The sequence below is a fragment of the Chrysemys picta genome, chromosome 18 (assembly GCF_011386835.1).
Source record: "Chrysemys picta bellii isolate R12L10 chromosome 18, ASM1138683v2, whole genome shotgun sequence".
NCBI lineage: Eukaryota > Metazoa > Chordata > Testudines > Emydidae > Chrysemys > Chrysemys picta.
The window spans coordinates 8,635,793-8,662,569 of NC_088808.1; the positions used below are offsets into that span (position 1 = coordinate 8,635,793).

At 52.5% G+C, this 26,777-nt stretch overlaps 1 protein-coding gene across 6 annotated transcripts in view; it reads right to left on the reverse strand.

The window, feature by feature from the left end:
- Positions 1 to 24,432, reverse strand: part of AKNA (AT-hook transcription factor) — a 69,300-nt gene extending 44,868 nt beyond the window's left edge. For 4 of the 6 annotated variants that reach the window (XM_065572634.1, XM_065572632.1, XM_065572636.1 and 1 more), the window contains exon 1: positions 24,297 to 24,432. The gene's annotated coding sequence lies outside the window, so the exon portion shown is untranslated. Of the gene's footprint in view, positions 1 to 6,561; positions 6,805 to 24,296 lie in introns of those variants that run through there. The other 2 variants (XM_065572635.1, XM_065572633.1) reach the window with 2 other exon arrangements.
- Positions 24,433 to 26,777: the final 2,345 nt, after the last annotated feature.

The window sequence follows — 26,777 nt, forward strand, 5'->3', positions numbered from 1 at the left end:
TAGATCACTGGTTTGAATCTCGTTCCAGGAGAGTAGCAAGCAGCCAATCACTGGTGGCCTGTGTGAAATGAGCTGTTGGGTCTCAGCCTAGTTCCCACTTGGGTGGTGTCCACATAACAAAACCCACCAACCCAAATCATCACACGATGAAGAGCGGCCAAGGACTGACCAGGCCCTGGAAGCCCAAATGCCCTGGTCTCCCCAGCAGCGATGCCTCCGGGGGCTGCGGCTCCTGGCGTGGGTGGGGAAGCGTGCTCGGCTGCAGCCCCAGCCGTTCCTGTCCTGCGCCCCAGCAAACGACTGGCCTCCAGCGCAGCATTCACCTTCACCCTTAACGAGCAGCACCCAACACAGCCCCTCCCGCTCCACCCTGCCAGGCTCCGATGCCAACGGGCCGCTCCTGAGCGGAGAACTCACAATTCACCGCAGTTTGGCCGCAGCCAAATTCAGACTCAAGTTTGGGAAGGGAAAAAAAAATGAACTCAAAGAATAAAACAGCACTAATCCCTCTCTTCGGTGCTTGGCTGGCAATCTTGGTGACCGCGCCGCTTCCATCATTAACCCCTAGAGTGCCGGCAGCTCCAGCTTGCCAGCCCCACGAATGCTCTGGAGTCCCCAGCATTAGCTCTGCTGCTCTCAGCTCTTGTTCCTGTGCCAGGCACTGCCCCAAGACCGCTTCCTCCCATCTGCTCCCACCAGGAGCAAAATCGCACCGCAGCAAACTGCTCCTCTCTCCTGTCTTCCTTGCTGTGGAACAAGGAAGCAGAATGTTCTCTCAGCTGTGACCCCAAACACTGGTCTCCTCCCACACCCGATGTCTCACCCCAAGAAGGTATTATAACACGTCCACAACCACCTGGGACTTCACTGTCACCACTGCTGTGGACCGTGGCCACTCAAACCTTCAGTGCCATTGAGGTTAGAACTGAGATCCCCCTGTTAAAAAAAAAACACAGGCCCCCTTTATTTGGGCTACTGGAGAATCACCCTCAGCTGTTAGCAATATAGGGCCAATGACACACAGCTAGGCAGTTCTGCACAACTGGGCACACATCATCCAATACAGGACATGCACACACACATACACCTGGTCATTCCTGGATTAAATGAATTTTTTTCCCTACCAGTTCACCCCTGACGTTAAGCCCCAGTTTACTCAGTGACTAACAAAACCAAACAAAGGTCTCAGCAGAGCACGGCTATTAACCCCTTTGCTCCCGCAATCAGAATCAGTTCGCTCTGAGATCCAGGAGCAGCAGCCCTGGGAAGTGAGTTGGGCGTGGGGTCGTCAATCCAATATCAGTGCCTGGAGCAGTGACACTACCCAGGACACTAATGGGCAACACGTGGGTCTTCAATTGGGGAGAACAAGGTGAGAGCACTAGGGGGCAGGAATAAGCCACTCCCAGAGAGCGCCGCAGCTTCTGCCATCTACCAACGCCCACCTCACAAAGATGATGCAGGGGAAGGAGCTAATCCAAAGACACCTGGCTGGTAGGGGGAGCTCGACCTGCCAAAGCCAGCGAGGACTCATCCCCCACAGCCCCAGGTCACTCGGCAGCGGAACAAGCTGGTCTCGCCACAGGGCAGCTGGGAGCGGAGAAAAGGACCTCAAAGAAGGGCATGACATGCCCTTGTAGAGTCTACCACAGGGGCCGTGCAGTGGGACCCGGAAAGGGGCAGAAGGGCTTTGTTTCAGGATGAAGAGCTCCAAAGCTTTCCTGCCCTCCAGGGTGTGTGGGCGGGCATGGAGCTGTTTGAGGTCCTTCCATTTCTCCCCAACGCTCTGGTGGCTGTGCAGGTCAGCCAGAGTTAGTGGGGGAAGAGAGCCAAATAAGGGGGGAGGCTGACGGCAGAGAGAGAGGATGACAAAATAAGAGAACAGCCAGACTGAGCTTGGAGCCTGTTCGCTGTCTGCATGGAAACGTATCTGTGTGTGTAGCACAAGTCGGACTGTGCGTAAAAGAGACAGTGGCTGAGATCCAGCAGACTCATTCCACTGATGACCTAAGGGCAGGACTGGAGAACTTTCATTCCCTTCCTCTCCAGCTGATGCCTTATTAATTATTATTATTATTGTAGCCCCGGGTTTCCCAGTGACTAGTGATTTCGAGAGATGCTTTAAAGGGGGCCTGTCAGACACCCATGCTCCGGAAATCAGGCCCCTCCCCAAAAGGGCTCATCATGTTGGGCCCCCACAGTCCCTGGCCACTTGTGAAAGCCCTGGCCTATCTCTATGGCTGTAGCACCTTTGGGCCCCAGTCAGGAATCAGGGCCCCAACCAGGGTAGATACGGCCCCTGACCCAGCTCACAATTCAGCCCGTAGTGAAATATACCCCACCTTTCTCATTACGCCCTCTCCCCTAACAAACACAGGCCCTGGTGGGCTTCTTCTGCCTGACGCAAGACCCACCCCCCTCCACTCGGCACAGCCACAAGCTCGCTGTCCCTAGCCTGGGCCCTGGCTGCCAGCTGGCACCCCAGAGCTGGCCAAGGGGCCGAGCCACAGTGCTAGAGAAACCCTCTAAGGAGGGGAAGAAGTCAGATTGCAGGAATTCTCCTGTGCTGCCAAGATTCCTGATACTTCAAGCCACCGAAGGGCAACACGGACGCCTGTCTGATCTCTTCCCCTGGGAGGAGATCGGTCCTGCCCATGGGCACCTCATGCCCCACCCCTTGCCCCATCTGAATCCCCTCGCGGCTTTCGGGCCTGCTCCAAACACGCACCACAGGTGAGCAGGCGGCCCCAGAACGGCAGTTGCAGCACCACCCCGCTGCCTGCTGCGACCGCAGCTTCCTCAGGCCAACGGGCAGCCGCCCCGAGCCGGAGCCACAGCTCAGAGCCAACGGGAACCTGCCTCTAGGTGGGGAGGCTCAGAGCCCCTAAGGCCCGGCACTAGGGCCCAGCGTCACCTCCCATCGCCTCCTGCCCCCTCCCATCATCACCAGCGAGGACAAAAGCATGAGGACTGGAGGCTGATTTTATCCACCCACAGGCCAGGCCCAGCACGGGCAGGGCTGGTGCCAGCTTCTCCCAACACTGCCCTGCCAAGGGACCTCAGCCTAGTCTGCAGGAGGCCCCTACTGGACACTCTGGTGAGGAGTGGGATAGAAACGCTGTAGTGTTCAGGGCCCAGGTCCTGGGCTGGGATGGCTAACCAGCAAGTTGGCTAAAGCCAGTCGGGGACGCGGGGGTTAGGGGGGTGGTTCATGGCTGGGGCCACCGCTGGGAGCCAGACAGAGACTCATCAACTCATCTACTGCAGGTCACTGAGCATGCCTTGATCTCAGCCGTGCTCCAGGACTGTCAGGAGAGAGTGGTAAAGAACCACAGGGAAAGCTGTTTTCTGCGAACACTGAACAGGGAGTTTTCCTGGGATAAAGCAAACAGTGTCATCCCTAGAGTTACCCAACCATACAGCTCCTGCCTCGAATCTTCCCCAGCTCTCTCCCACCTGGCTTCCTCTACAGAGTTAAAGAAGCAAGACACATAGCCTCAGGCAACCACTAGTGGCCTGTGGAGAACTGATTACTCATATGGTGCTAACTCTCCTCCTTGTTTCAACCTGTGAAATCATATTAGAAGGCGGCTAAATACCCCCTTCCCCCCCTTACTCATTTTCCGCCTAAGCAGTCCGGCTGCTGCCATGGAAATGGTCTGAGATCTCCAGTGGGACTGGAGGTGGCCCGTACATTCGTGAATGGGAGGGAAGCACCCACAGCAGGTGGTAACAGTACCTGGGTTTTCTGGGAGGCTTCCTTCTGGCCCGGAGTTTTAAACCCAAATTTTCAAAAGCGGTCCCTGATTTTGGGTGCACAACTTGAGGCAGACACCTGATTTTCCGAGGCGCTGAGCACCCACGGGTCCCATTGATGCCAGTGGTGGGTGCTCGGCACCACTGAGAATCAAGCCCAAGGTGCCCAGAATCGGTGGTCACTTTGGAAAAGATGGGTCTTGCAGCAGGTGTGCCTGCAACTGCATGCACTGGAGGAAGAGTCAGGAAAGATGTATGATTCACATCCGGGTTACCCAGCTTTGCTTCCCTTACTGGTCTTTTCCCCTGGCGCAACTCCAGAACCCACAGCCCTTTCAAAAGCAGCTGCAGGAGCCGGTTCTGAGCCGCTCGTATCATTACGACCTGCGTAAAATTCCCTGCTACAATCAGACCCAATGGAAAAGAAAACATCTCTCAAGAGATAACTGGTGTTAAATTAGTATTTTGTTTTCTCTCAGGGCATCAAACCACAGCCATCAACACAAACTCCCTACAACCCACATGAGCAGTGTGCCAAACTCCCTCCAAGCCACACAGGCAGAGCGGCAACTCCCAACATACCCCTTACAACCCAGCCAAACGGTGTGAAACTCCCCACCACACGCCCTAGGCCCTGGGAAAGCGGGAATCCAGGCCATTTTCATTTCGCAGTGACGCTGCCAAGACTCATTCATTCAGTTTTACTCATCAACCAAACAGCTTCTTCTCTCACTGTTGCTCCTAATTAACACCCCCCCGCCCCTGGAAAAACTCAAATTGGTTTCCTTGATCAAAACGTTCCCCTCCATTGCAACAAACACTGTTACTGTAGGTTGGCCCCTGACCCGGGCTGCATGGTGGTTACAGCAAGGCTACTCAAGGATTCTGGGTGGGATGCTAGGCTATGGCTGATGTAGCTATGGGTCAGTGAGCCCAAGGGGGCTAACTGATTTTACTTGCAATTAGCTATAACGATAGTTAGCTTTGGTGCTAGGATCACATTGGTGGCAATGGAGGGGCAGAGGGAGTGCCTTGTGGTACTGCAGGTTTGGACTGGGACTTAGCGACTGTATTAGCTGGATCGGTAAACTGGAGGTGGGATCCCTGCTGGACGACTGCTGGTTGCTTGGGCTACTGGTGGTGAAGAGCTTAGAGGAATCCTGCTAAGAGGAAAGTCAGTTGGAAAGGATCTTGGGAGCCTAGAAATAACCACAGCAAATCAGATGAATGGTCCATCTAGTCCAGTGTCCTGCCTGACAAGGGCCAGCTGCAGATGGTCAGAAAAGTGCCCGAAACCTCACAGGGGACAATTATGGAGTGGGCTGCCTACAGCCGGAGCATTGTGCCTGTATCAACATGACCCTAGCAAGTGGTCATAGCGGGAGAAAAGGGGCACAGGGCTTTTAATTCAGACAAGTGGTCACTGAGAGCCCAGTTCTGCCAACCTCACTCACGCCAAGAAGTGCTTTGCTCCAGGAGTAACCCCAATGATTTCAGTGAGGGGTTACCAGCCAACCATGGTATTACGGTGAGCAAGGGAGACAGAATCAGGCCTCAAAGCATTGTGGACTGTGTTTTTGGGTGGGAGGAGTAGGGAAATCCATCCAACTCGGACATCTGAACACCCCCACCGAGGAGCTAGTCAAGTCTTTTTGGACTTGGATCCGCTCCAAGCTGCTCAGCTTTCCACGGCAATCCGACCCCACATCTCTACTGCTGGAGCGACAAACCTGGGCAGGCGAGGAATCAGAACGCAAGGGTTTCTCAGCACCTACAAGTAAATGACGCTCCAGCCACGGGCAGGGCAGCCCAGAGAGAACAAGAGGAACAAAACCTCCACTGCAAAGCTCAGACCAAGAAGCAACCTCACCCTCCAAGTTTGACAAACCCCACAACAGCCCCATTACCCAAAACCTGTCACTGCTTCCTACGAGACTCTTCCCCGCTCCCCACATCCCTAAGGAGACAGAACTCCGCCACTTGTATTCTGCACCACAATGAGAATAACTTCAGTGACAGGGGCTACTTGCTACCTTCTGAACGGGTCTTAGAAAATCTGCTACCTGATCACTGTCTGTCTGGACTGCTGTTGGCGGAACCCTTCCCATGTGGGGGCCGAGCAAATCTGAAAAATCAGCCCATAAATATCCTCCTCTTTGGCAGAGCTAGGCTGAAACCAACCCCGCCGGATCAAAACACCCCCCCAGACTTCCAGGCGGTCTCCAGCTCGGGTCAAACATCAGCCTTGGGAACAAACCTGGCGAGAGTTTGGACCTGGATCCACACTTTGAGGTTCAGGCCCATCTGACTCACTTAGCCACCGCCTAGGCAACAGCTATCAACAAAGCTGTGCTCACCACAGCACTCAGACCTGGCAGCCTCTTGCTTAACACGAGTCCCCCGCACGCTGCAGGAAATCCCCACTGAGGCAAAACAGGGCAACAGAAGGTCTAGCTGCTTTGGGGGCAGGGGCGACGTTAACTGTCAGGCCCAGGAGAGGCCGGACGGCCAGGGGAGCAAGCCAGAGCGCACAGACAGGCAGTGGAACAAGCAGCTGTGGTGATGAGAGCACTCGAAATGCTCATGCAGCCTGGCATGCCCACCCCACACTGCATCCTGCTCCCCTTCTAGCCTCTCTAGCCTGCGTCAGCCCGTTTCTTTCTCAGCTCTGCTGCCCGGGACTGGGCTCTGAGCAAAGACCCCAGATATTCCAACCCACCAGCTGGCGAAGTGCCCGACATCCGGAGAGCACAGGGGCTGCCCCGTTGCCAGCAACCCTGGGGGAGCAAGGTTAGATGCACTCACCTGCTGCTGTCTGCCTTCTCCGTTAGCTGTTATAGGAGCCACTTTCCACACCCCCGAACGCAGCCTGGCTCCCTGCTTTGGGTCCCCAGAGCCGTGCAGCCCCGCGGAGCTCAGATCACCTCTTTCCTAAAGTCTCTCTCTGGCTCTCTCAGGCGCCCCTGGCTCCTCTCCAGCCTGTGCTGTCAGACGGAGGAGCCTCTCCCCACGCGCTCCCTCCCCGCCCCCAATCTCGCTTTCGAAGGCAGAAGCAGGAAGCGTGCAGGCAGATTTCCTACAAGTTTTCATGTGCATGCGCGCAGACAAAACTTCTTAACCCTGTAGAGCCCTGCACAAGCCCCGTGTGCCCGGATAGTTCAGCCCGCCATCCTCATCTCTTCCTGCAGCCGTACTAGAATCCCTTCCGGGGACTCCGTCTGATACGCAGCTTTAAAATGGATCCACTATCTCTGGTGAATTGAGTGCTGGACTCTCACCCTTGGAGCCCGCTATCCACAGAGCAGGGGCAGCAGAGGAGGTGGTAGGGCCAAGCTCCTTCCATGCTGCTCGGCCAATGTGCCACCTCTAGGGGCAGCATTCAGTGCCCGTTGCGCATTCAGTTCTTGGCATCTCTGGTGATACCGCACAAAGATGCCTAGCTGCATATCTCCACAGAGGGGCCCCTGGTGAGAAAACCGGGGCCACCCCTACAATACGACAGGGCTGGGAGATGTCTCAGAGGTGTAGAGTGGAGAAAGCGACCGATGCTAAGAAACCAGGGACCATCCCTCCTAACCAGGGTTTGGCAGATATGAAATCAGCTTGTGCAACGCAGTCTCCTCTCTCCGGGGAACTGAACGGCGAGCGACCAACTTGTGTCATTGAATGACTCGGACGGTAACAGCCTGTGGTCGCTAACGACCTGCCTTTGGGGATGTTCATAGCGGGACACCCCTCCTTTGTAAAATGCTCGGGCTGACTTGAGCTGGCTTTTAAGATTTCGCTCCTCCCGGGTTGCAGTTTCTGAGGTTCCTCTTAATATAAAGGGTTCCTTTGGGCGTCATGGGTTCCTTCTGACGTCGTCTATGAAGCGGCATCTTGTTGGGGGTCTCCGTTTCTACAGCACCCCCCCCCATACCCCAGGGCAGAGAAGTATCCTCCTCCCTGTTTCACGGATGGGGAAGTGAGGAACCCATGGTCACATAGAAAGCCTGTGGCAGAGGCAGGACTTGGCCTCAGATCTCCTGACTGCTAGTTCTTGTGCCTTGACCACAAGACCAGGCCTCTTCCTACATTACTCCGCGCCGCCGCCTGCGTAGCGTGGTGCGGGCAGCTGATCTGTGTTTACGAGCAGCGCACGGCGCTTGTCCGTTCTGCCCCAGGGGCACGTGAGGAGGAATATGACACACACCAAAGTGAAGGGGTAGTCGGAGCTGTGCAAGAGGTGGGTCTCCTTAAAGAGCAGCTCCGTGTTCTGACCCGTACGTCTCAAAAAAGTAAAGAAAATAGAAAACAAATGCCCCACGCAAGGCCAACATGATACTTGTTTTATTTGCCACATCCTCGGGAGCCTGCAACAGGACCCTTTTCATAAGGCGGTTTGCCCCCACACAAACTATTGTCAGGGGCATCTAGGCAGAGGACTGTTGCATGGGGGCTCCTCAGCCTAGATTCTATCTTTTTTTAGCGATAAAAGGCCTACTGAGGGAGATGGCACGGTCTAGTGGATACAGCACTGGGATTCATGAAACCTGGATTCTATTTCCACCTCTACATTGACCTGCTGGGTGACCCTGGGCAAGTCGCTTCGCTGCTCTGTGCCTCAGTTTCCCCTCTCACCCTTTGTCTGTCTTGTTTATTTAGACTGTAAGCTCCTTGGGGCAGGGGCTCGCTCTTACTCTCTGTTTGTACAGCACCTAGCACAATGGGGTTCTGATCTTGCTGGGGACCTCCAGGTGCCACTGTAATACAAAAAATCATCAGCCTAATACTGCGGCTGGGTCGGGGGCCTGTTAAGGGGATACAGAGCGTTTCACCATTAGGTTGCCAGTTCAAATACAAGCCAGGTTGGTAGCGCCAAGGGCTTTGTGCTCACAGGCGCTGAGCAGCCACCCCACCAGCTGAAAGCAACGGGCGTTCTCTGGTTGGGCTTCGGTGGTCGTGGAGAAAAGAGTGGGTGCTCTCAGTCTGTGGCCATCCATTGTTAACTCTACCTGTGTGTTATAACCCTTCCCGCCACGCTGCGACTGTCTTGTCTATTTAGATTCTCAACTCTTTGGGGAAAGCCCCGTCTGCTATTCAGTGTTTGTCCAGTGCCTAGCACAATGGGGCCCCATTCTTGGCTGGGCTTTAGGCACTACCATAATCAATAGGATTCGCTCAATGGGCATTCTAGCGGATGGCTGTCCATATGACAGCTGTGGGAAGTCTCAGCGGGAGGCCGGGGATTGAATTAGACTGAAGACCGAACTGCCTCTGCCCCCCAAGAGGTAAGGCATCACGTCAGGGCCAAGGCCCCTGGGCGAGACAGTGTGGGGGAACCTCGCCCTGCTACTGCGTCATGGCTAAGGCAGGAGGTGCCTTCGAAGAACTGTAGACAGAGGATTTGAGTGTCCAGGACCGCCGGGTCAGCACCTTTCCCCAGCAATACACTCGCACCGATTACATCACGCGCACAGAGTATATGAAATAACAGGAAAGTCACGCAGAGGGAGAAGAGGCTGGCTTTCAAACCGAACGCCCCTAGACCCGGGTCTGGAAGCAGTCTCCAGGCAGCGGTGACTAAGGTCGGACGTTCTGCTCCTTCACACTTGCTGCTTCTAAGCGCTGCTGCTGTTCTAGGCTAAGGGGAAACTCACAGGACCCTAGAGTCTGGTATCAAAGCATGCCAGCTCTTCCCTGGGCGAGAAGGTGATAGCAGGCTCCAGTGGCCAGGTAGGAGACCCCAGGCTCTGGACTGGAGGCTAAGGAGAGAGATGCGTCACGGGTATGTGGCGTTAACTGAGTACTATTGTAGACAAGTCTCTGATTGTTCAGGATCTGGGCGTGATGTGACTCCTGCAGTTGTCTCTCCATCACCCGCTACCATCAGGCAGGAGCGCCAGGAGTGCCAATGTATCCCAGCAGGATGCAAGGTGACAGCATCATTTAGCGGCTGCCCAGGGGACAGGGAAAACACAGGAATGACGCACACTAATTTCTGCATCGCAAGCGTTCACTGTCCGGGGCAATACCACCAGCATCTTGCAGTATGGGCCCACCCAACTCTTTCTATTGACATCTAAGGGTGCCGGATTGAGCCCCGGAAGAGGAAAAGGACTTTGAGAACCTGTAGTGCCGAGGAGCTGGGCTCAGAAAGAGAAGGGGCGGGAAGAGGTGCAATATGGGAATGAATTAGAGAAGGGCAAAGCGGTGTTGGTAAAATAAAAACTGACCCAAACCTTCACCCAAAACCGAAGCCCACACGATACAGGAAAGGCCGATTCTTTGTTTTTCACATCAGATCGGTCGCCAGGAGCATCCAAACTCTCATAGCCACCCCCTGCTCCCCGACACCCAGCTCTGCAGTCCCCGGAGATTTGGAGAGCTCCCACAGGGGGCACAGAAGCTGCCAAACTCTTTGGCGACGATCCCAGCTGAGCCATTGAGGCGTGCCCATTTCTGGAACAAATATTTGCATTAAAATGCAGCCTGGCGCCTCAGGCAGAGAGAAGCAGGGTTGGTCTGCGCAGCTCTGCGGCCTGAGCACTGTGTAATTACACACAATGGGGAGCAGAGAAGAGAGAGGTAATCATCACTCCCGGGAACAGCAGTGCTGTAACTGGCATGCTGGGGGGGTGTCATGTGCTGGCATATTCATGAGAGGGTAATTAAGCCCTTACTGTGTAATTAGCGATGAGAGGAGGACAACCCTCTGCAGCAATTGAAACCTCGGCATGGACTGGAATGTGCTTTGCTTTGCTGCGGCCAGGACTCGGAGAGAGCTGCTGGACTCTAGCCAAAGAGCGCTGCTCTAGAACAGAGAGGAACGGACCCAATACTTCCAGCCACGTCTTCCTCGGTAGGGGCCGGGCAAAGTGGGCTCAAGACCGTCCCCCAAGTCTGTGCCACGTGGTGATGGGACCATAGAAAGATTGGTCCAATGAATGGGGCGCTAGCCTGAGGCTCCTGAGACTTGGGTTTGATTCCCTGATCTGCCACAGATCTGGGCAAGTCACTTGGCCTCTCTGTGCCTCAGTTTCCTATTTGTAACATGGGGATAAACAGCACTACCTTATCTCAGAGGGTACTGTAAGGATAAATACATTCAAGAGTGTAAGGTGCTCAAATACTCCAGTGATGGGAACCCTACACACCCCTAAGGTGGATGGAAATCACTCCTGCTGTATCTTTGAATGGGGACACGCCCTCGTTCTCCATCACCATCCCGTATATCCGCTGTGGGCCAGACGCACCCAAGAGATGTAGTCACGGTGGCGGCGGGAACCCTGCTAGCCTCTGCTCTTCACTGCATAGGGGAGCTGCTCAACCGTTTCCCTTTCACATCCCAAGACAGGCCATGATGCTGGTACCCTCCCAGATCAGGCCCGCTTTGGAGATGGAGCCCCAGCCACACTGGGTTTGTGCTGGAGTGAAAGGACACAGGGCCCGGTCCAAAGCCCACTGACGTCAAGGGAAAGAGTCAAAGGGCTTTGGATCAGCCCCATTCTGCTGGACGGAGCGGCCGCAGGCGCTTACGAACGAGTCAAAGGGAACTGCGAGGGCTCGGATAGCTCAAGGTGGATGCCAAAGGGCAGGATGTTGCTCGTTCTGGGCCTAATCCCTGAATTCTGTACACACAACTCCCAGCCGTGCTGGGCATGCCAGGAATTCAGGATCAGGTCCCTTGGGGAATTAAGAGTGGGGCTTCAGGCTCAGTCTGGCACCAGAACACATTCTGGCCCTTTGTTTTCATGTTTTTTCATTTTTTTTTAAATTTTCTCAGCAAATCCAAATGCTACCCAATGGGAGTTGTGAACAGGGAGGGTGACCCCAGGAACAGTGTGCCGGGTCCTTCATCGGAGCAGAATGCAATTCCCAAACGGGTCCAATGCAGTGCAGATGGCAATTCCACTTAGGAGAAATCCTCTGTTCACGGTGACGTTACTTTGACTTCCCTCTTATTCTAATTATTATTGTTAATGAGCTGTACTGCGGTAGCACCAATGAGCCCCAGTCGATGGTCTACATCAGGGGTAGGCAACCTATGGCACGCGTGCCGAAGGCGGCACGCGAGCTGATTTTCAGTGGCACTCACACTGCCCGGGTCCTGGCCACTGGTCCGGGGGGCTCTGCATTTTAATTTAATTTTAAATTAAGCTTCTTAAACATTTTAAAAAACCTTATTTACTTTACATACAACAATAGTTTAGTTATATATTATAGACTTATAGAAAGAGACTTTCTAAGAACATTAAAATGTATGACTGGCACGCGAAACCTTAAATGAGAGTGAATAAATGAAGACTTGGCACACCACTTCTGAAAGGATGCCGACCCCTGGTCTACATAATGCTTAGGGATGGTCATACTTAGTCTTGCCTTGAGCGCAGGGGACTGGACTATAAGACCTCTTGAGGTCCCTTCCAGTCCTATGATTTTATGAAAAAAGATGATCACAGCCTCTAAGAACTTGTAATCCAGGGGTCCCCAACTGGCTGGCGGACGAGCATCCGCCGAAATGCCGCGTCATCCAGATGCATCGCTGCCAAAATGCTGTCGATTTTCGGCGGCGACGCCTCTGGATGACGCTGCTTGTCGGCAGCATTTCGGCAGCGACACCTACTGACGTTGCCGCTTGTCGGCGGCATTTCGGCGGATGCTCGTCCGCTGCCACGGTCCTCCGTGGCTCATCATCTGGCGCCCACCAGACGAAAAAGGTTGGGGACCACTGTTGTAATCTATAATGCCTTGTCTCCACTTGGAAAAGTGACTGCCTTTAGATTAGGCATAGCCCACATGGACTAGCTAAGCCCAAACTAAACACACACTTTTCCCCCCACCTAAAAATATAACCCATGCACTGCACTGAATCTATCTGGGTATTCCGTTCTGCTAGAAGCGAAGCTGCCCCAGATTTGGAGTTGCCGTAATCAAGTTCCACTGTACCCCAAAGCCAAAATAAACCCACTTGAAATCAAATCAAAACAGTGAAAGGAAACAGGCATGTTAAGAACAGAACTCTTATTGCTAATAAGGCTGGGGGACAATGAAACGATTCTGTCAACGTTCTGGACAGGAGCAATGTTTTGATAGAGAAACGGAAGGAAATGACTGGGCATTGGGCAGGATACAAGCCCTGAAATTGTTTGTGTGCCTTATTGTGTACACGTTAAAAGAGGGTTTAAAACAATTAATGTTTCCTATCAGTGTGAGTAACAAACACCTGAGATTGTTGCAGTGAGAGAATACAGAAGCTCTGAGGAGCGGCACCTTTTGTTTGTTGTGTCTGTGCAGTGCCTAACCCAATAGGGCTAAGGTCTCTAGGCACTGCCATCATCCCAAACACTGGGGCAAATTCTCAGCTGATGGAGACCGGCATAGCTCCCGTGACCTCAATGGAGTGAGACTGATTTACACCAGCTGAAGATCTGGCCCTAATTCGCTTTTTGACGTTTATGTTTGGTTTTGCCCCAATGGTATGGAACGGCGTCCCGGCACCGTTTGTGAGAGCCAGTATGGTGTTCCAGTGTTTCTCATTACCAGGTCGCCATCTCTCCTTCAGGAGTGGGGAACCGGGTCACTAATCCTGTCACGCTTCCTCCCTTCCTCTGCCATTAACCCCCACACGCTCTCTCCAGACAATTACATACCCCACTATGTCCCATAAATAGACAACCCCGGACATCCCCGGAACAGATCACCCGCAAAGTCCCTCTCCCCCAGAGAGACACCCACTATATCCCCCAATATGCTCTCACCCACACACTATATCCCCTTACCCAGAAGCTCATCCCAAACACGTCCCCATCACCAGATCTCTAGTTCACCCCATGTACCACAACCCCCAAACATGCCCTCATCCATCCACAGCCTCCCGCCAGCATATCCTCATGCTGTCCACCTCCCTTCATCAGACACACACCCCGCCACAGTCCTTGAAACTGTGAGTTCCCCCACACTACTTTAGGGGGGGCTAGAGCACAGGACTCGACTGGTCAGTTTCTCTCATTTCTGGTCAGTTTCACTTGTTCGCCTGCACTAGCACAATCCTGCAATGTCTGAGTTGCAAAGGGCCTTGCTAACGGTCGTGATTTTATTGAGAGTCTTGTGATACTTGGTGGTTTTCTGAAAGCCCCAGCTACTGAAGTTCATGTTTTCGTGAGAATCTCAGCTTTCCTTTTATCAAATATGAAATTTCTGGCCCTCACGGTCGCAGAGCAAAGTTTGAAAACGTAAACCCTTATATGCTCAAAAATCACAGGGCAAACAAAAGATTTCCAATGTTTTTGATGTTGTTGTTGTTTTAATCTCATGATTCTTTGAGTACCTAGGTTTGGCAATACTGCAAACACAGAGGAAGATTAAAATTAATTAAAAAACCCTCTTTCTGTCTGAATTCTTCTTGCAAACTTATGTGTATTGACTTGGGTTTGGTAAAAGATGATTGTTTTACAAAACCTAACCTGAGAACCAAATTTGCTCTTTCCCGCTAACCGATAAGCAGATGATACATACGATCACAGTGACCTTTGGCTGAAACTCAAGAACCGTTTCTCACCTCTTCTCCGGAAGTTAAAAATCAGAAGTCACTTTGGGAGGGGGGCGGGGAAGAGGTGGTCTCCAGTCCTGGCCTGGGAGTGAAAATGAAAGAGACAGGAAGGACCGGTAGAAATGATCAGATTAGAGTAGACACCCTGCCTGCCCTCCCCTTCTATGAGAGAAAGGGAAGCGGTTTAGGTTTTTTTGCTGCAGCAAAAAGAGTGATGGAAAAGGGAACCACGACTGTTTGAGACAATAAATAACAAGTAGCAAAAGCATAACATAAGAATTGGGAATCCTTCCAACCCCAGCGACCCTGAGGGTGACCACAGATGAGAGGGGCTAGGGAGTATGATCTGCCAGCCAAACAGGGCTTTGCTCAGCAGTCTGTCCGGGCATCACACACAGCAGGACACTGACAGCTGACTGAAAGGGGAAGTAACGGGAAGGGAAAGCACCCTGCCCCCACTTTGAGAAATCAGCCTGGCTCTGCTAATCTGTATTATCCATCGCTGGCTGCAGGCTGCTCACCCCCACACACATGCAGACAAAAGCCCCATGCACCAGGCGTTCCCTTTGCTGGGAAGGCGCCGGCTGAGCTGGGAACGTGACCCAGCAGAGTCTTGCTGGAGGCAGGCAACACTTGGAGTACCTTCACGTGAGCGCCAAGGCAATCACTGCATTTATTGGCGCCTTCCTTCTCTGTGCCCCTGGATGTGTTACTTTCTCCCATGCACTGCCCGGCCGATGCACCTCGGTCCCACCCTGCGGCACCCTCTGCTACTCCTGCCTGGTCCGTGCGCTGCTCTGCCAATATCCCGTGGTACGGACTCAGAGCGTTCCTCTGCTGCTCCAGCCCTGGGCTCCCCTCCCCTCTACAACCCAGCTTTGCCAGTGCACTCTTCTATAGAATCCTAGAATATCAGGGTTGGAAGGGACCTCAGGAGGTATCTAGTCCAATCCCCTGCTCAAAGCAGGACCAATCCCCAGACGATTTTTACCCCAGATCCCTAAATGGCCCCCTCAAGGATTGAACTCACAACTGTGGGTTTAGCAGGCCAGTGCTCAAACCACGGAGCTATCCCTCACTCAATCCCATCCTGCAGTCCTCTGCTAGCCCAGCCCAGCCCGCACACTGCTCTGCCAACAACGCACCTCAGCACTGCTCGACTGGGCCACAGCTCTGCCAAAGGGCCCTGGAGGGATAAACTTCCAGCTCCCCTCCGAGCCGGTCGCCCCCCCAAGCAGTTCATCTCAGAGCAAAAGAGAATTCCAAGCGAGACACTAAGCCTCACTTCAGGGTGAAGGTAGGGGAGCCAACGAAGGAGGGGAGAGGGAGGCTAGAAGGCCAACCAAAAGGGCCTGCCCCACTTTCTGAACCACCAGCCCTCCAACAATCCAGGTCCCTTCCCCTAGAACAGGGATCGGCAACCTTTGGCATGCAGCCCATCAGGGAAAGCCCCTGGCGGGCCGGGGCGGTTTGTTTACCTGCAGCGTCTGCAGGTTCGGCCAATCGCGGCTCCCGCTGCCCGCAGTTCGCCATTCCAGGCCAATGGGAACTGCGGGAAGCGGTGTGAGCCGAGAGACGTGCTGGCCGCCGCTATACGCAGCCCCCGTTGGCCTGGAACGGTGAACCACGGACAGCGGGAGCTGCAATCGCCGAACCGTCCCGGCCTGCCAGCGGATTTCCCTGATGGGCCGTGTGCCAAAGGTTGCCGATCTCTGCCCTATAACATTCCTCCCAGACAGTCTTCCCCACCTTGCCACATGTCACCTGCCCAGCGAGAGCCCTTGGAAAAGTGTATTGGTTTGGAGATTAAACACCTGGCTACCCTAACTATCCCCTGTGGGCTACAGCAAAAACCGACTGCACTTGTGACCCCGTTCTCTGGAAGAGAGCGACAAAGCAAGGGGGCACGTATAGACCCCTCGGGACACCCGGCCGATGGGCTCGGTTCACGGGACGGAACACTGGTTTGAACCCGGTGCCATAAGAGCGGATCATAAGACCTAATTCTCTGCATGGAGAGGGGCAGTGGCCAGACTCTCATTGCTGGCTTGTCAAACCCTGGAGAGGGAGCAAAATCCCCAGGGATGTGTCTCCTTGAGAGATGGGCGAGGGATTCTCCCAGACACGTCTCCATCTGTCCTCTCAGCTGAGCAAACACAATCCCAGCTCAGGAGTGAGACGAGCTGAGCAGTTCGTTAGCCCGAGGCGCAGAGAGTCCGAGAGAGACGTCTAGCCAACACCCTGCTCTCATCTGGACCAGACTCCTGCCTCCTACCACAACTAGGGGGCCTAGAGGAGAAGGAGGCCAGAGACACCTGCTAATAAAGTCCAAGGAAGCCCCGTTAAAGCCCAGCCCTGACTCCCTGCTGCCTGTCTCTCAGGTTCGCCTCAGGGGAAGGTTTTTCTCTTAGCAGCCAAGGAGTCTGCAGGTGAGTCAGTTTAGGAAGAGGCGTGTCCCAGCTACACGGCACTAACACGCCCATCCGCTGTGTCAGCCGGGTCTATAGTGCAGCTGGACAGCGAGAGGGGGCTTCGCTCCCAGAGCAGGGCGGGGCAGGGCACTTACTGGAGCAGCACGAGGGTCCCGGGGGTGTCGCCCAGAGGCGTAAGAGGAAGGTGAACTTGGGAATGGAAGGGCTTGATCCTGCAGCCACCGAAGCCAGTGGGAGCAGGAGCAGGCTCGGAATTAGGCAGATCCCGAGCGAACAAACCACACGAGTCCCAGGGCCGAGAGGGGAGCCCAGGAGCCATGATCTCGATGTGGACTTTGGCTTTGCTACTGAGAAGAATGCCAAAGCAGAGGGGCGGGCACCCCGGTCCTGCTAGGAACCGGACCGAGACCCCTTCCCCAGCGGGCAGCCTGGCTCTGCCCTGAGTTGGGCAGAGTGGAGGGATGAGGAAACAGCTGTATTTCCACATGAGCTGCAAGAACATCCAGGCGAGCAGAAGGCAGAAGAAAAACTGCCCGTGGCCCGGGGAAAAAAACCGGAACAAAGAGCAGAGCTAAAAAACCAATGGGATGCCAGAGGACATGGCCATGGGAACAGAGGCACATACACTGCCTGTCTCCCTGCCTGGGCACAGGCAGCACCTCCTGTCCCCTCCCCAGCTACAACCGCTCCCTGGGCACTCCCACCTTTCAAGCTAGGCACAGCCTGCACCCTCCTTTTCCTCTCTCCTCGATCCCCATGGGCACAGGCTCTGTCCCCCCTTTTCCAACCCCAATGATCTCCAGCCCTGACTCATCCCAGTGCCAGACTCGGGGCAGCGTTTCTGTAAAGCAGGATATAAGGAATGGCGAATCGTCCCACCTCCGTTCATTTAGCTGTGAGCCCTCATTAGCCAAGCCATTTCTCAGCATGGGCATGACCCCAGGAAACAGGCCCAAACCAGCATGATCCCATGAAGCGGGCAGCGGGCACAAATTTACCTCTGCTCAGGAACCCTCCGCGTTGCAGTGAACCCATTTAGCTGCCCCAGAAAAGCATCCCTAACAATTCCATCCCTACAAGAGAAAGCTGCTAGATTTCCCCCAATCCTTCAGAGGCTGCCACAGACCCAGAGAAATTAAGTCCCTCCAGGTCTTATGCACGCTGATGGCAGCATAAAGCCGTTTAAGCTTGATTGTTGCTAGCAAGGGCTCGAGCACGGATTCCCTGACGCAGTAGCGACCGGGATTTTCTTTGCTATGGAATATCCCCCACAGCTGGTTCTCAATGGGGATTTAGCCACTGGTGTAGCTACATCAGTGCAAATGCCTAGGTGCTTGCACTGGTGCAGCTACGGTAATGGACCTGGCTGAGCGTCTAAAGCCTCCACTCTAGGCAAGACCTAAAATCAAAACCAGAATCCTGCTGGCGACCACCACATTTAAATCCAGCTGTTGCTGCGTGGTTCGGTCCCCACTGCGGGCTGGACCACAGCATAAGCTTTATCAGAGACACATTTTTCTAAGCGCCAAGTGCTTTTTATTACTGAAAGCCTGGTCAGCATCTCGAGGCACGCACCCCTCCCCAGGGGGAGAGAAGAAGGGAAATAATCCAACATGTCTGTGGGCCCAGGATTTTACTATGCTGCACACCGTGGCTACTGAGAGCTCCTTAGTTAAGGTGGGAGAGAATTTTCACCCTCCTTCCCCAAAACATAGGCCATTAGTACTACAGCTAAAGAAAATCTCCACTAACTGGTAGCAATATAGGACGTAGGACACACAGTCGAGGTTCTAATTCCATCAGTAGAATGTTTTCTCTCTCTCTCTCTCTCTCACACACTCTGCATTTTCATTATGACGATTGTGCTGAGCCAGCTGGCCCACTCCTGCATTATTTTACACGTTGATTTCAATGGGACCAGTCGTGTACGTAAAGTTAAGCGCACGTGTCAGCGACTGCAGCCCTGGAGCCCCTATATTTACACCATGTTGTACATCAGTCCCCTGCATCAAGCCCTTTGTGTGTGCGCCGTTATCCCCAGCTTCCTTTTCTCCTAGGAACTTAAAGAGAAATCGAGTTTCCTCCAAACCCCCAGTGGTGGGCAGCCCAGCTGTGCTTTCACTTTTGGCACATCCACCTCCCTGCTACAATTACCCTGCTTAGAAATACTTGCCCTGTTTGTAATTTATCCAAAGATAATATCAAAATGAGCAACCCAGCAATGCACAGGGTTGGCGGTAACAGCAATAATCCATCTGGATGCTCACCTGATCCACCCAGCCATAAAACCGACATGGTCTCCTTTATCCTGTCACCCTCATCTTGCCCCTTGGCCATGCAAAAGATTCCCGCTGGAGTTGAAGGGCCAGATTCTGATCTCAGTTATGCCGGTGGACTTTACTGGCATGGTTCCAGATTTACACTGGGGTGAGATCAGAATCTGGCCCACAGACTCTGCAGCCTTTTCTCTTTCCTCTCCCTGAGCAATGCTCACTAAAAAGGAACGTTACCGGGTTAAATATGGTCCAAAATATACGTTTTGTGAGTTCAAGTCTTTACCCCACCTTAGACCAACAGAAATGTTTCCAAGATTTAACACAAACACTTTTCACTGGACTTTAAAAGTAAAACACCATTCACCCTCTGTACCATTTGTATGCCAAAGGTTGCAGGGCCCTGCTAGTGGAATGTGAAACTGACCCAATACAAAAAGTGAAACTGACTAGTCAAAACTGACGATTGCAATCAAGAGAAGTTAGGAGGCTAAATACCTTTGAGGATCTAGGCCAGGTTGACTAAAGTTAAAGCCCCATATATGGTCACCTTAAGCAGTGTTGCCAGCTCTTGCAATAATCTTGATATCTGGTGTTTTACTTAAAAGCCCAGGGCTGTCAACTGAGGAAGTGAGAATCTCAGCGTTCATTATTTAAAAGAAGTAGTTTCTAGTCCTCCTGGTTGCAGAGAAAAGCCCGAAAACATGCTTCGAGTGAAACCCTAAAGGCTCAGCAACTAGAAAGAAAGTGGAAAGATAACCCCCCATTTTGTTATTAATTACATCATGTTTCAGACAGTGATATGATTTTTTTTTTTTTTTTGAGGCCTGACTTGTGATTTTTGAATGCCTGGGGTTGGCAATCCCGCAAAAGTGGCCCAGTTTTCCAAAGGCACTGAGAACCCGCAGCTCCCATTGTTCGCAGTCGGATCTGAGGGCACTCAGCATCCTTGACGATCATGTTGCCGTTCTTTAAATGATTATATATGGGGCCAAGCATTAGTAATAATGAAATACCTAGCTTTTATCTAGCGCTTTTCATTTATAGACCCCAAAGTGCTTTCCAAAGGGATGGCATCCCATTATCCCCGATTTACAGATGTGGAAACTGAGTCACAGAGAGGGGACGTGACCTGCCTAAGGTCATCCACCAGGCTAGTGGCTGTGCCAGGAATTCAACCCAGGTCACCTAAATCCCCCGTTCTCTGTCCACTAGGCCATACTGCCTCCCATTAGGCACCCCACTTTAAAAATTTTAGATCTATTTTCACTGTCCAAGCTGAGCGAAACACAAAAAAGAAACTAACAGAATAAAGAGTGAAAAATACACTTTAAAAACACCTTTTCCATTTAATCATCTAATGTCTCATTATGCCGAATAGAGAAGGAAGTTTTCTGCAGGATTTTTAAACCCGCCAGTGTGCCTTGAGTGTTAACTGAAGCTGTAAAGGGAAACTTGATGGAATGATACCCCCTTGTATCTGGACATCTTCATAGTCCCAGGCCTCAAGCACTCTCAGCACATTCCATATTCAGTTTGAGTTTTTGTCTATGCCACTATCATTAACGGCACGTCAGCATTTCCAGTCAAAACCTCTAGCTTGGGGGATTTTAAGTAGACCATAAGAATGTGTCCTGGCTGAAATTTGGCACAGGGAAATTCTCAGTACAGTAGGGAATTATGCCTGGCTTATAAAACTTTATATATAGACTGAAGTTGTATGTGTATAAAAGAAAGGAAATAAATGACAAACAAACCCTAAAAGTTATTTCTTAATTCATAAACTATTGTAATTTAAAATTAATGGAACATTTATCGTGGAATAAAGTTCAGAATAGCTCTTCTCTAGCATTTTGCATTAGTAGATCTCAAAGTGCTTCACTAAGGAGGTCAGTGTCATTATCCCCATTTTACAGATGGGGAAACTGAGGCGCAAAGTGGGCAAGTGACTTGCACAAGGTCACCCAGCAGGCCGGGGGCTGAGCTGAAAACAGAGCCCAGGTCGCCTGAGTTCCAGTCCTGTGCTCTATCCTCTCGAGCGTGGCCTCGCATCCCTTATATTAACACACACAAAACCTTCATTTCGTGACAGGTGAGGCCCCAGCAAGGTGCCCCCCACCCCCCCTAAATCTTCAAAGCATGGCAAGAAGAAGCTCAGGGGAAAGTCCCCCGCAGTCCTTGCCACCTTCGCAATGCCGACAGTGCTGTCAAGGACACTCCACCAAGCTTTGCATCCATCTCCAACAGGCATTGAAAAGCAGCACAGGTCTTATCCTCCAACAGCCCAGGCACTCTAACCTCACACCTTAACACCGACTTTGCACTCTATTGTACCAAGAGCCTGGCACATCCGGTTGGCTTGCAGCCCACACCTTTCCCTCGAACGAATCATCCCGAGTGCATCAGAAATGACACCGAATGTTCCTCACCATCTCTAGAATATAGGCCCCTGGGGTAGAGTGTAGCAGGCATTCTGAGCCAGCAACTATAGACATGGGTGTTTTTCCAGCTCCAACCCCAACCCCCTTTTAAAAACAGTGATGTAAAATCCCAAATGAAACCACAGGGGGCAGTTTTAGGCTGGCAGTGGCAGGGTGCAATTCATTACCCAAGTAGGGATTTACCCATCACCAGGCCTTTAACTACATCTCCTGTAAAAGTGCCCTAGGATCGGTAAGGCATGGACTTTGGTTTGGCAGCTAAGATGAGAGCTGCAGTATATTTCTTCCCCACTATCCCCCTTAGAAATGTGCTAAGGGATTATCCGCTGTTTACTCTGCAAGGACCTGGTCCCGTTTATCTGGCTCATGTGAGCGGTGCCCTTGAGTCCATCAGCTCGACTCACTCGGGGGACACATAAAGGGTCTAACACAAAGCCCAATGGAACGACTGCCACTGACATCAGTGAGGTGAAGATCTGGCCCTAATTCGACCGCCTGTGACCTACCCAGTCAATAACCTGCGAGGGAAAATGCCTGCAGCTGCATAGGCCTTGACATGAGATCAGCTGCAGCTGAGCACAAATAAAGCCAAGCATCTGGCCAGATGTGCAGCCTGCGCTTTGCACCTCCTGCCTTCTTTCCCTAGAACTCTGACCCTAGCAGGGGTAACGCCCTTATCTCAGCACCCACAAGTTGCACACCTAAAAACCTGGCAGCTTGCCATGCAAATCCTGGGCCGTGTCCCCCTCCCTATCATGGCTGAAGCGATGTTGGGTTTATTTCAAACCTTCTGAACTTCCCAAAGCCCCAGTGGTGCTCAGTGGTGAATGGGGATTAGCGTGCATGCGCTTGGGGTGCTCGGCACTGATCTTCAGGGTAATTCCAACACCAGGAGGATGCGAGGTCATCACACGTCACTCTAATGCAGCTTGACAAGTCTCCCTGCCAGTAATGCGGCTCCGGATGCTGGCCTTAATCCCTGTCTAGATACAGCTGTCACCACCAGCAAGAGAAAGCCTCCGGGTAGATCCCCTTCCAACAGCAGGGCTGGGAAGAAGCAAATGGGATGGACCACACAGATGGCAGGAAAAGGGACCATAGGGCAAAGTGATGGGGCAGAAAGCATGGCGGAGAACTCTCAGATTACATTTTATATGAAAGGTACATTTTAAAAATAGTTTATCAAGGGTTAATAAGTGATGAGCTGGTGTTTTAACAAATGGTTAATCAACTGCTATAGGACCAGTTGATTCTGTAACAAGTGATGAACTATTTATTCAAACATCTATTCATCATTTAGTAACTGTTTTTGAAATGTACCCTTCCTCTAAAGTGTGGCCATCTTATGAATTCTGGGGTGCTGTTAATGGCCCATGTTTAAGGAAATAAGTATTTTTAAACCTCTTTTTTTTTCTCAGAAATAAAGGGAACTGAAACTCAAACCGGCCCTTGCAACATCCTCCAGCCAACTACATGCAGGGCTAGATACCAATGTCTTGAAATCCCCCTAGTCAGCCCCAGCCTTGACTTACTGCCACATTTCCCGTCAGTGAGCAGAGCAAACTGATGAAAGGATCATGAAATCGTCTTGCCACGCTCTTTAAGAATAAACTTTAAAGTGCAGCAGACTTTATGAGCTGAAAGAGACTTTAAAAAATATGTACAAGTTCCGCCCCTGGCAGTAAACATACTTTAAACAGTTGCCTGTTTATAAAGGAAACATGCATAAAGCCCACAGTGGGGAAAAAAATCTTTGGACCTTTTGAAGGCAGCTTGGATTTTAGTTACCAGTTTGCTTAGCTGGCCTTTTTGTTGAATGCGTAATATAGGAGTCCTGATCCTCGCTCTCTAACCACCAGAATACGCTCCCTTTAAGCAAGGGGTCCTACGATCTAATTCCCCTGATAAAAGCAACAGAACATACCCCCTCAAAAAACAGGAGTTCTGACTTCCGCTCTTTTGGTCTAACCCCCAGATTACAACACCCCATCCCCGTGGTGGTAACGGAACCCAGGAGTCCTGCTTCCCAGAGCCCTGCTTTAACTACCAGACATCACGGCCCAGATCCAGGACTCAAATCCAGGAGTCCTGACTCCTAGAGCTCTACTCTCATCACCAGACAACAGCCCCCCGACATGCCCTCTTTGTCTCCCCTGAGATTAATATCCATAATAACCAAGCCGCTTTCCCGCCTCTGCCTCCCCCAGAGACCAAGGGGCGAGGGAAGGGGTATACAGGTTTCTGGGTGAGGGAAGCGGATTAGCTGAATCACAGGTTCTTGTCAAGCAAGTCATTAATGCTTGGAGTGTCTCCTTGGTTGCCTAGTGAGCTTCACACACACAAACCAGCCAGCATGCCATGGCACTTCTAGGTAACCACAGCAACCAAGGCTTCAGCTCCGGGACACCCACACCAAGATCTGTTGCATGAAGCTGAGATTCTTGTAAAGACCCCCCCCTTCCCACAAACACCTTTTTTTTCTTCTTCGGTTTTAAGAGTCTTCTGCACCTTGAAACACGAAGGGAACAGCAAGAAGAAACCAAAACAAACTCACTCAAACCAGAGGTGGCTGCCACATTTGTCTCTGTACATGGCCAGATGTGCACAGTTTGTTCATTTTTAAGCCCGTTTTTTAAAAGTCTCCCCCCCCCCCACCTAGTGGGAGGAAGGATTTTTCGGGGGGAGGCATTTTTACAGTCTCACTCCGGATTAAATCTCTGCCCCACAGATTTGCTAGCCAACTTCCGAACCTCCTCCCACTGCGAACGCACATGGAATTTTGCCGCGCGGCGGGCAGCAGGGAATGCAGGAGGGGGGTGAACCCCCGGTCCTCTGCTCGCCGTGCCCGCAGCTGGGCTCTCACCTGAGCAGACGCCGGTTCGAGTCCCCCTTGCACCGGACCGAGCAAAGTTTCTCCCGCGCTCCCCTCCTCAGTCAATTTCCCGGAGTTACAGATGGCAAACAATAGTCTCCAGCCTGAGAGGGGCAGAGGGGAGGGGAGGGGCTTCTGCCTTCATTAGCATAATACATCAGATTGCCCGCAAGAGTAGCTAAAGGGCGGGGTGTTGTCCCCTATTTGCATGGCTTATCGCAGGCGTCCAATCAGAGCGCTAAGGGGCGGGGTTCTCCTATATTTGCATAGTACGTGGCCTGTCTCCAATCAGAGATTGCGGGGGCGGGGTTCCAGGCTAAAATCTCCAATCAGAGCTGCTGGGGTGGGGCTTTGATGCAGCAGCTGGAATATACGCTGGTGTTTTCTTAATGAGTCCCTCAAACCTCTGCCGCGCCCTGGGATTGGGCAGCAAGAGAGAAGGGGCGGGGCAGAGATTCATCCCTCCCTCCCCTGTTCAGCTGGACCCGCCCCTATTCAGCCCACCATATGCCCCCAACTCACCCTGTACCTGACTTCCCTCCTCCAGGGGCTGCAGCAAGTGGGGAAGTGCAGACAGCAGTTCCCCCTTCTTCTTGGCTGGTGTGAACGCTCCCCCTCCTGTTTCGCTCTGGTCCGCTGCCCATTCCCTTTCCCTCCCCAGCCCATCTATTGTAGGGTTTTATGGGGCCGCCCATCACTGCAGTATCTGAGCCTTTTCCAGGTTAAATCAACAGCAATTGCAGCGTCTCTGGCTTGACTCCCCTCCCTGAGTCAAAGCTCTCCTGGGGGGGGGCAGGTTTTTTGAGGAGGGTTATGGGGGGGGCGGTCAGGCATCGAAGGGGGTGTTTGTATTGTGAGTGTCACTTAGGGTGGAAAGGCTCCGTCCGAGAGGAAGGTTTTGCAGCGTTTCCTAAAGATGGTCACACTCTGGATTGGCCTAGTGTGACCAGACCGCAAGTGTGAAAAATCGGGACGGGGGTGGGGGGTAATAGGAGCCTATATAAGAAAAAAACTCCAAAATCAGGACTGTCCCTATAAAATCGGGACATCTGGTCACCCTAGATTGGCCTGATCCCCTCGAGAAGTTTGTTCCATAGCCGGATCCCCAGGGTACAGCATGCTCTGTCCCCAGCTCTCACGTGCTTCGTTCTGGGATTTGGCTAAGCATTGTCCCAAAGGAGCACCGCTGTCTCACCCCCTCCTCCCTGCTTCTTCTCTGCTTCCTCTCCATCTACCCCCTTCTTCCCTATCCCCCTCCTCCTGCTACGACCTGAGCTGGAGGAGAATCCCCATTTGCTTTCACCAGGACAGGGCCTTTGGCACACAGCTGAGTTGTCCTGATTCCAGCCAGTAGAGGGGACGGACAGATAGACACACACACACAAAGCTCATTCCCATAGAAACTATTGTTCACCGTACAAGGAGAGTCACTCGCGCAGTTTGGTTTCCTCCCCAGTGTTTTATCTGAGGACAATGTTTCCCAATCTCTTCTCTGTGGAGCACTTGCTAGCAGTCCATGGGGCTGGCTCACTTCATTTCCAGCTGCTTCGACGCACGTCCACTTAATGCATGAACGACATCTAAAAATGCATCACTTTCCCAATGTTACTTTTCCACCTCAGCACTCGCTGTCAGAGGGCTGCTGTGGGCTCATGAACAGGAGAGGAGCTGGTCTGCACTGTGGTGAATGGGCGGGGAGACAGGCTCTCTAGGAAGATATGGCCCACCCAGTGGAAAAGTTTAAGAGCCCTTGATATAGGAAGCACTGAATGAATCAGTCGTAGGAGGCAATGCTTTGCATGTACCTCTGTGTCAGGGCCGCAGCTCAAAGCGATCTGGGGCTGCATACGCACACAACAACTTCAATGTGAGCCCAGCTAGTGGAGGGCATCATGGTTCGGAGCAGAACTGGTGACTACTTTTGGTTTCCAAAACAAACGCACCTACTGTACTTACCAGGTGATCTTACTCCCCCCTTCCCATGAGCAACACTTGCACCTTCCAGCCAGCAGAGGGTGCATTGTAGACATGCCAACCCCACGAAAAAAAAACGCAGAAATTGGGCTCGTTTTTGGCTTAATTGGCTTGTGAGTTGCTTGTCGGCTAATTTTTGGCTTGTAGCTTGTTCCTTCTTGTTTTTGATCGGCTCCCGGCAAGCAGGGGCCAGGTGGGGAGAGAGTCAGGGGTGCACAGCGGGCCCACTCCAGTGCCAGACTGCACGCCGGGGGGATCTAGTCACACAGAGTGTTGGGGTTCTTAGGGATTGACTTGTTTTGGCCTCGTTTTGAAATGGGATGAGCTTGATTTTTGGCTTGTTGCGAAAGCCGGGGTGCTTATTTACCGCCTGAAAGTTAGCCACTGTGGTGCATTGATCCTAAGCGATTGATTAGAAAAGGACCCAGGGCTCCCGGCAGGGAGGTGGAGAAGAAGATAATATTTAGCAGACCAGGCAGGTCGGCGCGTCAGAGACAG